This window comes from Monodelphis domestica, chromosome 6 (assembly GCF_027887165.1).
Source record: "Monodelphis domestica isolate mMonDom1 chromosome 6, mMonDom1.pri, whole genome shotgun sequence".
Classification (NCBI taxonomy): Eukaryota; Metazoa; Chordata; class Mammalia; order Didelphimorphia; family Didelphidae; genus Monodelphis; species Monodelphis domestica.
Window position 1 is genome coordinate 14,467,482 of NC_077232.1, and position 11,905 is coordinate 14,479,386.

Consider the following 11,905-nt stretch of genomic DNA (forward strand, 5'->3'; position numbering starts at 1 on the left):
GGAACAATTTGTTATCAAGCTCTTCCTCACAAGTCTTCAAGAAGTAGCTCCTGCCTTCTTAATGAATGATTTGAAATACTCTAGCTTTCATACCAGTTTTTTCTTTTATCATCTTTCTTGTGTACTAGACTGAAAGGTATTTTGAAGAAAGTCCTATTGCTTGATTTCTGAATAGAGGTAGAATTAATGGAGTAATTATATAAAATACAAACTATAGAACAGAAGCTTAACATAGAGATGAGGATATGTTGTCTCATAAAAATCAATAAATAATTATAATAAGCATCTAGTTTTGAATTTTTCATTTTGTAACTACCATGTTTCATATGCTGGAAAAACAAATCTAGGATTCTGATGCAAAGGTATCTTTTTTTTTTTAAATAATATCTTATTTGTGAATTTCCAAGCATTATTCTTTAAAGACAAAGATCATTTTCTTTTCCTCTCCCCCACCCCCCATAGCCGATGCATGATTACACTGGGTATCACATGTTTACTTGATTAGAACCCATGGCTATGTTGATAATATTTGCATTAGAGTGTTCATTTAGAGTCTCTCCTCTGTCATGTCCCCTCAACCGCTGTACACAGGCAGTTGCTTTTCCTCGGTGTTTCCACTCCCATAGTTTATCCTTTGCTTATGAATAGTGTTTTTTTTCTCCTAGATCCCTGCAGATTGTTCAGAGACATTACACCGCCATTAATGGAGAAGTCTATGACGTTCGATTATACCACAGTGTATTAGTCTCTGTGTACAATGTTCTCCTGGTTCTGCTCCTCTCGCTCTGCATCACTTCCTGGAGGTTGTTCCAGTCTCCATGGAAATCCTCCACTTTATTATTCCTTTGAGCACAATAGTATTCCATCACCAACATATACCACAGTTTGTTCAGCCATTCCCCAATTGAAGGGCATCCCCTCGTTTTCCAGTTTTTGGCCACCACAAAGAACGTAGCTATGAATATTTTTGTACAAGTCTTTGTGTCCATTATCTCTTTGGGGGTACAGACCCAGCAGTGTTCTGGCTGGATCAAAGGGTAGAAATTCTTTTGTCACCCTTTGGGCATAGTTCCAAATTGCCCTCCAGAATGGTTGGATCAGTTCACAGCTCCACCAGCAATGAATTAATGTCCCTACTTAGCCACATCCCCTCCAGCATTCATTCCTTTCCTTTGCTATCATGTTAGCCAATCTGCTTGGTATGAGGTGATACCTCAGAGTTGTTTTGATTTGCATCTCTCTGATTATAAGAGATTTAGAACACTTCTTCATGTGCTTATTAATAGTTTTGATTTCTTTATCTGAGAACTGCCTATCCATGTCCCTTGTCCATTTATCAATTGGAGAATGCCTTGATTTTTTGTACAATTGATTTAGCTCTTTATAAATTTGAGTAATTAAACCTTTGTCAGAAGTTTCTATAAAGATTTTTTCACAATTTGTTGTTTCCCTTCTGATTTTAGTTACATTGCTTTTGTTTGTACAAAAGCTTTTTAATTTGATGTAGTCAAAATTATTTATTTTACATTTTGTGATTCTTCTAGCAAAGGTATCTTATTTACAATGTACGATATTTTTCCAATTTATATATCTGAATTATTTCAGTCATTATGTTTATCAATTAATATCTGATGAATTAAACCTACACAATAAATGATTTGATCAGGACTCATTAAGTAGGGCCAATATATTTGTTCAGGAAGATGATTTTTCTTCAATAATCAATTATAAAAAGTTATTCCTGCCATTCATTTTTATAAACTTTTCTATTGTAGAGTTATAGTGTGTTGGAGATAATCCTCTATCAGAGATTCATTGTTAATTTCTCATAATTATCTGATTGATACCTTCAATATATTGGTATTCATTATATGATATAATAAAAATTAGAAAATGGTAATGCATCCATAATTAATCAGGTTTTTAAAAATTTTTACCTTCTATCTGTAAAAATTAAAATTAAACTTCAAAAATAAAAATATATATAATTTAAGGGATTTAATAATAATTATTAGAAATCAAAGAATAAAGAGGATAAAAAATAAAGACCATATGCCCATAGCTAATCAAGCCATTTAAAAATCCCCATGCTTAGGTTACTAAAACCACCAACTTGATGTCAGCATGCCAAAGAGAGTGGGGAAGGACCTCCCATTCAATATTTTTCTACTGTCTACCAGAAGTACATGTTGATCAGAAGTCAATGGTCTCCTGGGAAATGTTGTTCTCTTTTAGGATAAGAGATTTTCAATTATACATTACCCCTTGATATTCTTCAAAGACTAGTTTCTCCAATGGATCTTGTAAACATAACCAACTTTTAAATTATAATAATTTATGAATAAAAGAAAAAAGAGCAAACCCATGCTCGCTGGATGTGTTGACAAAAAGCCTTTAGGGGACAGTCCCCTTTGGCATAAGAGAATACATACAAAACAAAAGCATACAACCCCACACAGTTCAAATCACCCCATCCCAAAGTTCATTCTGGATCTTTTAGTGCAGGGTGTGATCTGTAGAGGCATCTTTAGGGTACCTCCTCCAAATAGTTCACTTTCTGGATTCAGAGAAGTTGCATATTTCTTAACTTAAAATTACTCTCAAAAGACTTTAAACTTTACATTTTAGAATCATAATACATTTCCCCCTGAAGAGGGTGGTGAAAAACACAGAGATCACTTAGGGATGAATGGCTTAGTCATGAGGTATATGATTCAATTGGCAAAAGAAATCAAAATATAAAAAAAAATCCAAATAAAAGAGAAAAAATAACTTCTGGATGAAATATAGACTATCACAATCTTCACAGGAAGTCCTGCAAATGAATATGCTTTTTTTTTTACATCACTTCCTGCCTCTCACAAGTACCAATGATAGCTTCAGCTTGACTTAGGACAGCCCAGGGGGTCTGTCCATGGTTTCTGATTTGTCATTTGCTAGCATATGTCTGTCATAGGCCATCCTCCTCAACACTTAATCCTTAAGTAGGGATGTGTATATTCCTGATTGCTAGACTAAATAGAGTGGAGTAAATCTAAAATTCAAAATATTCAAGAAGTATCAAAAGCCTCAAAGTTATAATAGACCATTTAATGACAATAGCAGCAAAGACACTACCATCATTTACATGAGTCTGCTGTATGATATTTAAAGCTATTGGATACTAGTTACAGGCCTTTTAAGTGTGGTAAATCTTTCAAACTTGGTTGAGTTAATTTTAAACAAAGTAAAATTTATTGGGTCCAGAACATTACTATGAAATGTAGATAGTTCTGGTGGAAGTAAATAAAACTGAAGAATTACAAATAAGAGATGGTGCCTCTTGGAAGCCATTCAGGGGTACCATGCCCTGGGATCGACTTCCCAGCTCTTTTGGTATGGGACTCATTTTATATATGTGGAAGGTGGGGATCATAATTGTACTTCACTTCAGCTACTAAAATGGATCCTTTACCTCTTGTTTTTACCAGTTGCCCAGAGAACAGCTCCAAGAGCTCCTGGATATTTAGAGGTAGCAATAAATAGCCCAGGAGGATCCACAACAGATGTCTGGGTGGGGTCTGGGGGAAGGCCAATTCAGGAGCAAGAGTAGGAGTGGGGATGGAGGTCAGGAGGAGGCTTGCCAGAGGTAGCAGCAAGGAACTGAAGAACATGGACTCAAGCAGAGGCCCCCAGCTAAAATATAGCCTGACTGGTAGGGAGTTCAACTAGACAAAATATAGAGACAGAAAAAGGCAGCAAATGCAAAGAGAGGTTGGGTAGGTGGGTGTGGTGGGCTAAAAGCCTTGGCAGGAGAAACATGGCTTAAATTTTCTCTAGGCTATGTTAAAAAAATTGAGAGTTTTTATCCCTTCTGGTTGCCAAAAAAGTAAAAATTAAAATTAAACCTCAATAATAAAATAATATATATTTAAGGTCTTTATTAATTATCAGAAAACAAGGAATAAAGAAGATACAAAATTGAGACCACATGCCCACGGCTGAACAACCCATTTAAAATCCCTAAGCTTAGCTTAACACCACTACCAAGCCCAATGTTATTATGCCAAAGAGAGAGGGGCAGGACCACTGACTCAATATTTATTCCCTCTCTATAGGAAGTATATCATGACAAGAAGTCAGTGTTATCCCAGGAAATTCAGTTCTTTTTTAGGGTAACAGATTTTCAATTATACATATTCTAGAATCAATAACAAGTATTGGTTCCAAGCCACTTGATAAGTGTGATGCAATTAGTGTGAAGAGACTTTTCTGGAATCACACAATTAGGCAGTATTGGAGTCCATATTAAAAAAAAGAATTTCAAAACTCTAGCTTGAGTCTAGCCTGAACAATGTAGCTACCCCTTTTGAACTTATTTTTTTTTCTCCTTTATGCAATATTGTGCAATGTAATGTCTGGAAGCTGTTTTATTTTTGTTTAAAAAAACAATTTTAATAATTATTTACTTTTTTAATCCAAATTCTCTACCTTTCTTTATACCATCCTCTATCCAACAAAATAGCACGTTATATAACACACAATTTATATGTGAAGTGACACAAGATCTTTCTATAATAATAGTGGTTCAAAAAATCCCATGAGATAAGTAAAATAATCTGATAAATAATTTGATCAATCTAAAATCAGAAATCATTTCATCTCCAGTTTAATATCATTTTTTATTATGAGTCCTGTAGAATAAAATGAATTTGGTAAGATTCTTCTTTGCTTAATTTGTGAAATACTTTGTGTACTATTGGGGTTAGTTGTTCTTTAAACATTTGAAAGAATTCACTTATGAATCCATCAGGTCTTAGGTGATTCTTTCTTAGGAAGTTCCCTGATGGCTTGTTAAATTTGTTTTTCTCAGATGGAATTAAGTACTTTATTTCTGCTTTTGTTAACTTAGGCATTTTATATTTTTTGTAAATATTTCATCTAAATTATCATATTTATTGCCATATAATTGGACATAGTAGCTCTTAATAATTGTTTTAATTAACTATTCACTAGAGGTGAAATCACCCTTTTCATTTTTGATATTATTAACTTGATTCTCTTAATGTTTTATTAGATTTATCGGTACTTTATCTATGTTATTTGTTTTTTCTAACATTAGGAAAACCATCCAAATAACTGACCATATCAGCATCCAAACTAACATAAATCACGTTTATCTCAATAGATACAGAAAAAGCATTTGACAAAAACAACACCCATTCCTATTGAAAACGCTAGAAATTATAAGAGTAAAAGGGCCTTTGCTCAAAATAATGAACAGTGTGTACCTAAAACAATCAACAAGTATCATCTTCAAAGGGAATTAGTTAGAAGCCATCCCAATGAGATCAGGAACGAAGCAAGGATGACCATTATCACCTTTATTATTTAATATTGTACTAGAAATTCTAACTGTAGCAATCAGAGAAGAAAAAGAAAGTGAAGGGATTAAAGCAGGTAATGAGGAAACTTAATTATTGCTCTTTCCAGATGATATGGTGGTATACGATATTCAAATAAAGATAACTTTTAATAATCAGTTTGTATTGGAGAGGTATCATGGAAGAGGGCATAGGGGTTCCCTAGATGAGGTTTTAGAGACTCACAAAAATCAGCTTTTAAGTTGAGGCCAGGCCTCACAGGCTGGTGGAGGATTTTCTCTTATTCCTGTCTATGCTCTAGTTGTACTAGTTTTCTTAATTTCAAAATCTTAGCAGTAGATAGTGAGAGGAAGAAAGTTTTGACTTTTAGAGCTGGTTGGGCCTGTCTCTTCCGGATGATACCCCTAAAGACCAGCCTTATTCATAAGATAGGCACATCCTATCTGACTAACTTGAAAGTAGTTACTCTCAACCTGGTTTCAACTGTCTGCAAAAAAGGTTTTACTGTTATTTGGTCACTTTGCATGCTAAAGCTCCTAGGAGCCACAGGTGAGTGTTGACAGACCCCAAAGGAGTACTGGATTTTCAGGTGGAACTAGCAACTCATACTGAGGCTTACTTTATCATTTTCAGTGTTTCACATATTATTTTGATATACATATGGACACTTGATTGGGGGCATTTATGGTCTTAGTAATTATTAAATCTTGGGCCTTTAGTTCCTCCTTCTTATCCTGCCATGAATGAACTCTGTGACATAGAACGCTAAAGGAGTACTTGATTTATAAAGTTAAAAAGTGATGAGATGGTCTAGAGAGAGCTATAACTATGCTCAAACATTAACTTATAAGTTCTATCAAGAGACATAGAGTCTGTTTTGTTTGCTTCACTATGAAAGAATTTGAAGCAATGAGTTGATGTTCCAAAGAAGCTGATTTTTAAAATGATGAATGTAAGAAAAGAGGGACTAATATAGATGTTGTCTATAAGTAAAATAGTGTTTTTAGAGGAAATGATTTTTTTTTTCATAACAAAGTTTCAAAAAGATGATGAATGATTATTTAAGGAGACAGGAGAGAAAGGATTATGGATTTAGTACACATGAATAGCTGTTTCAAAATATTCCATTTTAAAATTCTATATTTTTGTGTCCTGAAACTTAAATCCACCAACAAATCTATCACCTCTTAAGTCAATTGTAGCCATGATCTATCCCATGCAATGAACAAGAATTTATCAATAACATCTATGTATAAACCTCTGACAATTACTTGAGATAAACTTTAAAGGGGGACTCAGAAATCAGTTTATATCTGCATTCCAGTTATTTCTGCTTTCTCTTCTTGTAGCTCAGCTATGGCCCATTTGATCTTGTCCTGTCTGATGAGGTCCTGTATCCATATGTCTATCAGCTGGGCAGCAGGGAATCCACTCTGCACCTGGCAGCAGTCCAACTGATGCTACATTTTGGCTGGACTTGGATGGGGCTGGTTATTTCAGATGCCCTGACAGGGGAACAATTCTTCAAGAATCTGAAAGAGGAGATGGCCTGGAATGGTATCTGTCTGCTTTTACAGAACAAGCTCCTGAACTCTTTCAAAAGGAGCATGATGAATTTATACTCTTGTCTAGGATTCTTCGGTCCTCATCCAATGTGATTTTCGTCTATGGCAATACCAACTCCCTTGGTGAAATTTCTGATTTATTGAATGAATATAAATTGCATGGGAAATTGTTGGTCACCACCTCATCCTGGGATTTTTTTTGCAGATTCTAAGAATATAATAATGAACAATTTTCACGGTACATTGATGTTTTCTCATTTCGAGAGGGAGATCTCTGGTTTCACAGATTTTCTAAGCAGTGTGCATCCCTGTGCCAACCCTGAGGACTTTTTCCAAAAGTCTTTCTGGGAGGTAGTCTTTTCTTGTAAGCTTTCAGAAATAAGTTCTGTAGATATAGCACATGAACGATGTGATGAAAATTCATCTTTTGCACATGTACCACATATTTATTTGAACAAGATCATAATTGGGAAGAGTTTTAATATCTACAATGAAGTTTATTTCTTTGTTTTCTTTGTTGTATTTATTTCTTTTAGTTGCATAGCTGAATCAAGACTTTCTTCTCTCCTTTATTACTATAGATATTTAGAGATATATGTGTTTCTCTTGGTATTGTGAGTGTATCTCAACAAATTTTGATATGTCTCCACACATTCTTCATAATGACATGATGTAGTGTTTCTACAATGTGTTCTTTGACCCAACACTTCTTAGAATTAGATTGTTTAATATATATTTTCTATAAAAAATACCATTTCACAGTGTTTCCTTGTTGGTTCTACTCCAGAATTCTTAAAGTGCTATTTCAAGGTTATGTGAGGAGAGTACAGTCAGAGAGGTTTGAGATTTCCTTTCACCTACTCCACCATCTTGTCTCCATTTCCAAGGTTTAACTATTCAAAAGAATATATTCTTTTATTTAAAAGGGAAGGATAGCCCAAAATTCGCTGAAAATCTTGTAGAAGATCAAATTTTGTCTATATGTTCATATTTCAATCCAGGTGCTTAAATATTGCCATACTCTATTATAGACTACAATCAAGTTAATATGTCCTCTTCCAATTTTGTCTTGGCAACCAAGAAGTCAGCCAGCATTTATTTTTCACTTATTACATAAAAAGGACTGTCCTAGACATTGTGAATGAAATGATTGGCCATGTGCTGGTAATCATGGATTTAAAATGAAAATTTTCCTAAGTAGCTAATTCAGGAAGAGTCTGAGCAATGAATTTATAAGACTTTACGAAGCAAGTTCTTATTCTTTAATGAAAAAAGCTATATTTTTAAAAAATATTTCATAATTATTATAAAAATTTGGCTTTATTCGACTAAAAGCCATATAAAGGAAAATGCTATAGAGATCATAATTCCATATGTTCAGGTATAAAACATAAGTAGACTGCATCACATGATTGGTGTAGCAATAAGAGATGAAGTGATAGTAAACTCTGTGGTTACATTGGTCTTCTTTTGAGAAATCAGGGATATGTGTGGGAAAAGTGTTGGTCCCACAATGGGATATTGATGGGAAAATAGAGAAAAGTGCAGCAAGCAGACAGAAAATATATTTGTGTGTGTATATATATATATATATATATATATATATATATATATATATATAGATATATATATACATACTATGTGGCAATTTAGTGAAAACTTTTTCACCATGGATAGAAGAAATTCATTGAGGTCAATGATTAGGGAGACATAGCAGGAGGGAACACACTCAATGTTGGGATCAAGTGGAAAAATTAGGATCCTGTAAACCTTAAAATTTCTTAGACTTATAAATGTTGGAAATTTCACCATTGGGAAATTTCATACTTGAAAAATTTCCTATTGATAGAGGGTCTTGGCTATTGGGATGTGAACCCCATTGGCATGGGAGGTTCCTCCTCCTCCCTTCTTAAGATTACTTTAGGACAGAAACCTTTTGCTGAACAATGGAAAGGGCTTTGACCTATGCTTAAGCATAGAACAGGAATTTCTTTGAGTCATGATTGATTTTAGAATTGATACAATAGAGATACTTTGAATGACAGAACCAGGTCTTGGAAAATACAATTTCCACCCCACTCAGTCCTAACTGGATTTAGGAAGGGCTGCAGCAAAGGATCAAGATTTAATTATTTGAGAATATGACCTTCAACATACATGTGCAAAGCCACAGACCTCTGGGCGGTCCTGGGTTAAGCTAGAGCCACCATTGGCACAGGGAAGACATGGACAGTGATTTGTAGATGTGAGAACTGAGGGGAGGGAACTTGGATGGTGTCCTTAAAGATAGAGGGGTCTGAGGACTGGGGTGTGATTGGTTGGAGAGATTTTGGCTCTGAGAGGTGGTGCTTTGAGAGTTGGCCAATGTGACAAGGAAATCACATTAAAAGACTGATATATATATATATATATATATATATATATATATATATATATATATATATATATATTAATTTAAGGTCGCCAAGGAATTCAGCTATGTAATTCCTAAATGAAAACTCAAGTCAGCAGTCAACCTTTTATAGAGTTTAATTACAAACAGGAGGAAGAAAGGAATTAGAGAGAGAGAGAGATTGAGAGAGAGAGAGAGAGAGAGAGAGAGAGAGAGAGAGAGAGAGAGAGAGAGAGAGAAAGGGGAGAGAAGGGAATAGGGCTTAAATACCCCTTCTGTTTAGGCTGGGCCAAAAGGCCCAAGCCCTTAGATAGCTGAGGCAAAGAAAAGAGATCAGTCCATATCACTCACGTGACCCTTTGATAGCTGAAGCAAAGAAAAGAAATCAGTCCATATCACTCACGTGACCCTTAGATAACTGAGGCAAAGAAAAGAGATCAGTCCATATCACTCACATGACTTGGTCCAATAGATTAGGTTTATTTGATTTCCATTAATTGAATCATGGACTTTACCCTTAAGACTTGCAATTATGAATTTGCTTTATGAGATTGTTATATATAACAAAACCTACAGAATAAATTATTTCATTACCATTTTTAGAATATATTATATATAAAGTAATCACATAAGACCTTACTGCAGATAGTTTAATTTTGAAATGGGTCATAGTTGGCTTAATTTTTGTTTAATAAACCTAGATGTAATGGGTAGAAGATGTAAGGGATTAATATAAAAGGCTGGACTGGATTATTTAGGAGAAGAAGAATCAGAAATTTAGTGAAATTCCAAAGAGATTTACTTTAATAATTTATTTATAAAATATAAAAAGAGTGAAAGTAAGATCAGAGAGAGATTAGGACAAGATATCTAGCCTATGCACTAATTATTTGCTCCAACCCCTGGCTCAACCCAGGCAGGGCTAATTAACCCTTAACCAGAGGGGCCTCAGCCTTGAGCCTAAGACCTGGCGATGCATGGCACATCTCTGAAGAGGGTAGGCCTCTCCTGAGACTAGTCCCTTCAGAAAATCCAGGAAATGGGTCACCCTTTTTCACTCACCACATGTCAGTCCAAAGGGATGTAGTCTGACATCTCAAACCTGAGCTTATCCAAGGTCAAGTTGAAAATTAAAGACCAAAGAGACTTCTTCAGTCAGAGCTCCTCCAAAGTCAAGTTGAAGACAAAAGATATAAGAGCCTCTTCACAGGAAGTTCTTGGCATTTTAAAGATCATTCCTTTTCATCACTTCCTGTGACTTCCTTCCATTGTACTGGTACCAATTACACCTAAAGTTTTCTTAGGGCTGCCCAGGGAGCAGTCAGTCAATTCTGTTTAGTCCTTATTGCACATGTGTGTCACAGACCTTCCCCACTCAAGTGTGAGTGGGTGTATAGACTTTTGGTGATTAAATCTAAAAATTGGCAGAGGAAAGTTAATTTAATCTTCACAAGAGGGAATGAATAATTAATAACATTTTATCCACAAATATAGATAAATAGAAACTAAAATAGGTGTTTTTGTTTTTTTATTGACTGTATAGAATTCTTATTTTTATCACTGAGAAGGAGGACAAAAGCAAAATAAGATTTATGTGGAATAATGAATATTAAACTTTACTGGAGAAAGAAAACTCTGCTTTCTATAAATACCATGATATTCATTTTTGTTGTATTCCCAGATGCAGTAGAGTATATGCAGTGAGTGCCCTGAAGATCAGTACCCAAGCAAGGAGAAAGAAAGATGCCTGCCCAAGACAATGACTTACCTGGCTTATGAAGAGACTCTGGGAATGATTCTGGCCTCTGCAGCTCTCTGCTTCTGCATTCTCACAATCTTTGTCCTTGCAGTGTTTGTGATGCACAGAGACACCCCCATAGTAAAAGCCAACAATCACAGCCTTAGCTACATTCTGCTCACCTCTCTCACCCTTTGCTTCCTTTCTTCCTTCCTTTACATTGGTTATCCTACACCAGCCATCTGTGTCTTAAGACAAACCACATTTGCCATTGTGTTCACTGTGGCCATTGCTTCCATCTTGGCCAAAACCAGTATTGTGGTTCTGGCTTTTAGGGCCACTAAGCCAGGAAGCAAGCTCGGGAGGTGGTTGGGAACATCAGTATCTTATTTTCTGATTTTCACTTGTACCCTTATCCAGATGTGCCTCTGCGGCATCTGGCTAGAGACATATTCCCCCATTCCTTGAGATGGATATATACTCTGAGGTTTCCTTCTTTGTCATTCAGTGTAATGAGGGCTCCCTTGTCAACTTCTACTGTGCCCTTGGCTACATGGGCTTCCTGGCCTTGGTCAGCTTTACATTTGCTTTCCTGGCAAGGAATCTGCCAGACACTTTCAATGAAGCCAAGTACCTGACATTCAGCATGCTGGTGTTTTGCAGTGTCTGGATTTCCTTCTTGCCAGCATATCAGAGCACCAAAGGGAAGGCCATGGTGGCCATGGAGATCTTTTCCATCTTGGTCTCCAGTGCTGGGATTCTCACCTGTATCTTTGTTCCCAAATGTTATGTGATCCTTCTGAGGTCAGATAGAAATGCCCTGCAGATATGGAAAAACAAAGCTAAT

At 35.5% G+C, this 11,905-nt stretch overlaps 1 pseudogene; it reads left to right on the forward strand.

Moving 5' to 3' along the window:
- VN2R633P (vomeronasal 2 receptor 633 pseudogene) lies at positions 6,713-11,905 on the forward strand (annotated as a pseudogene).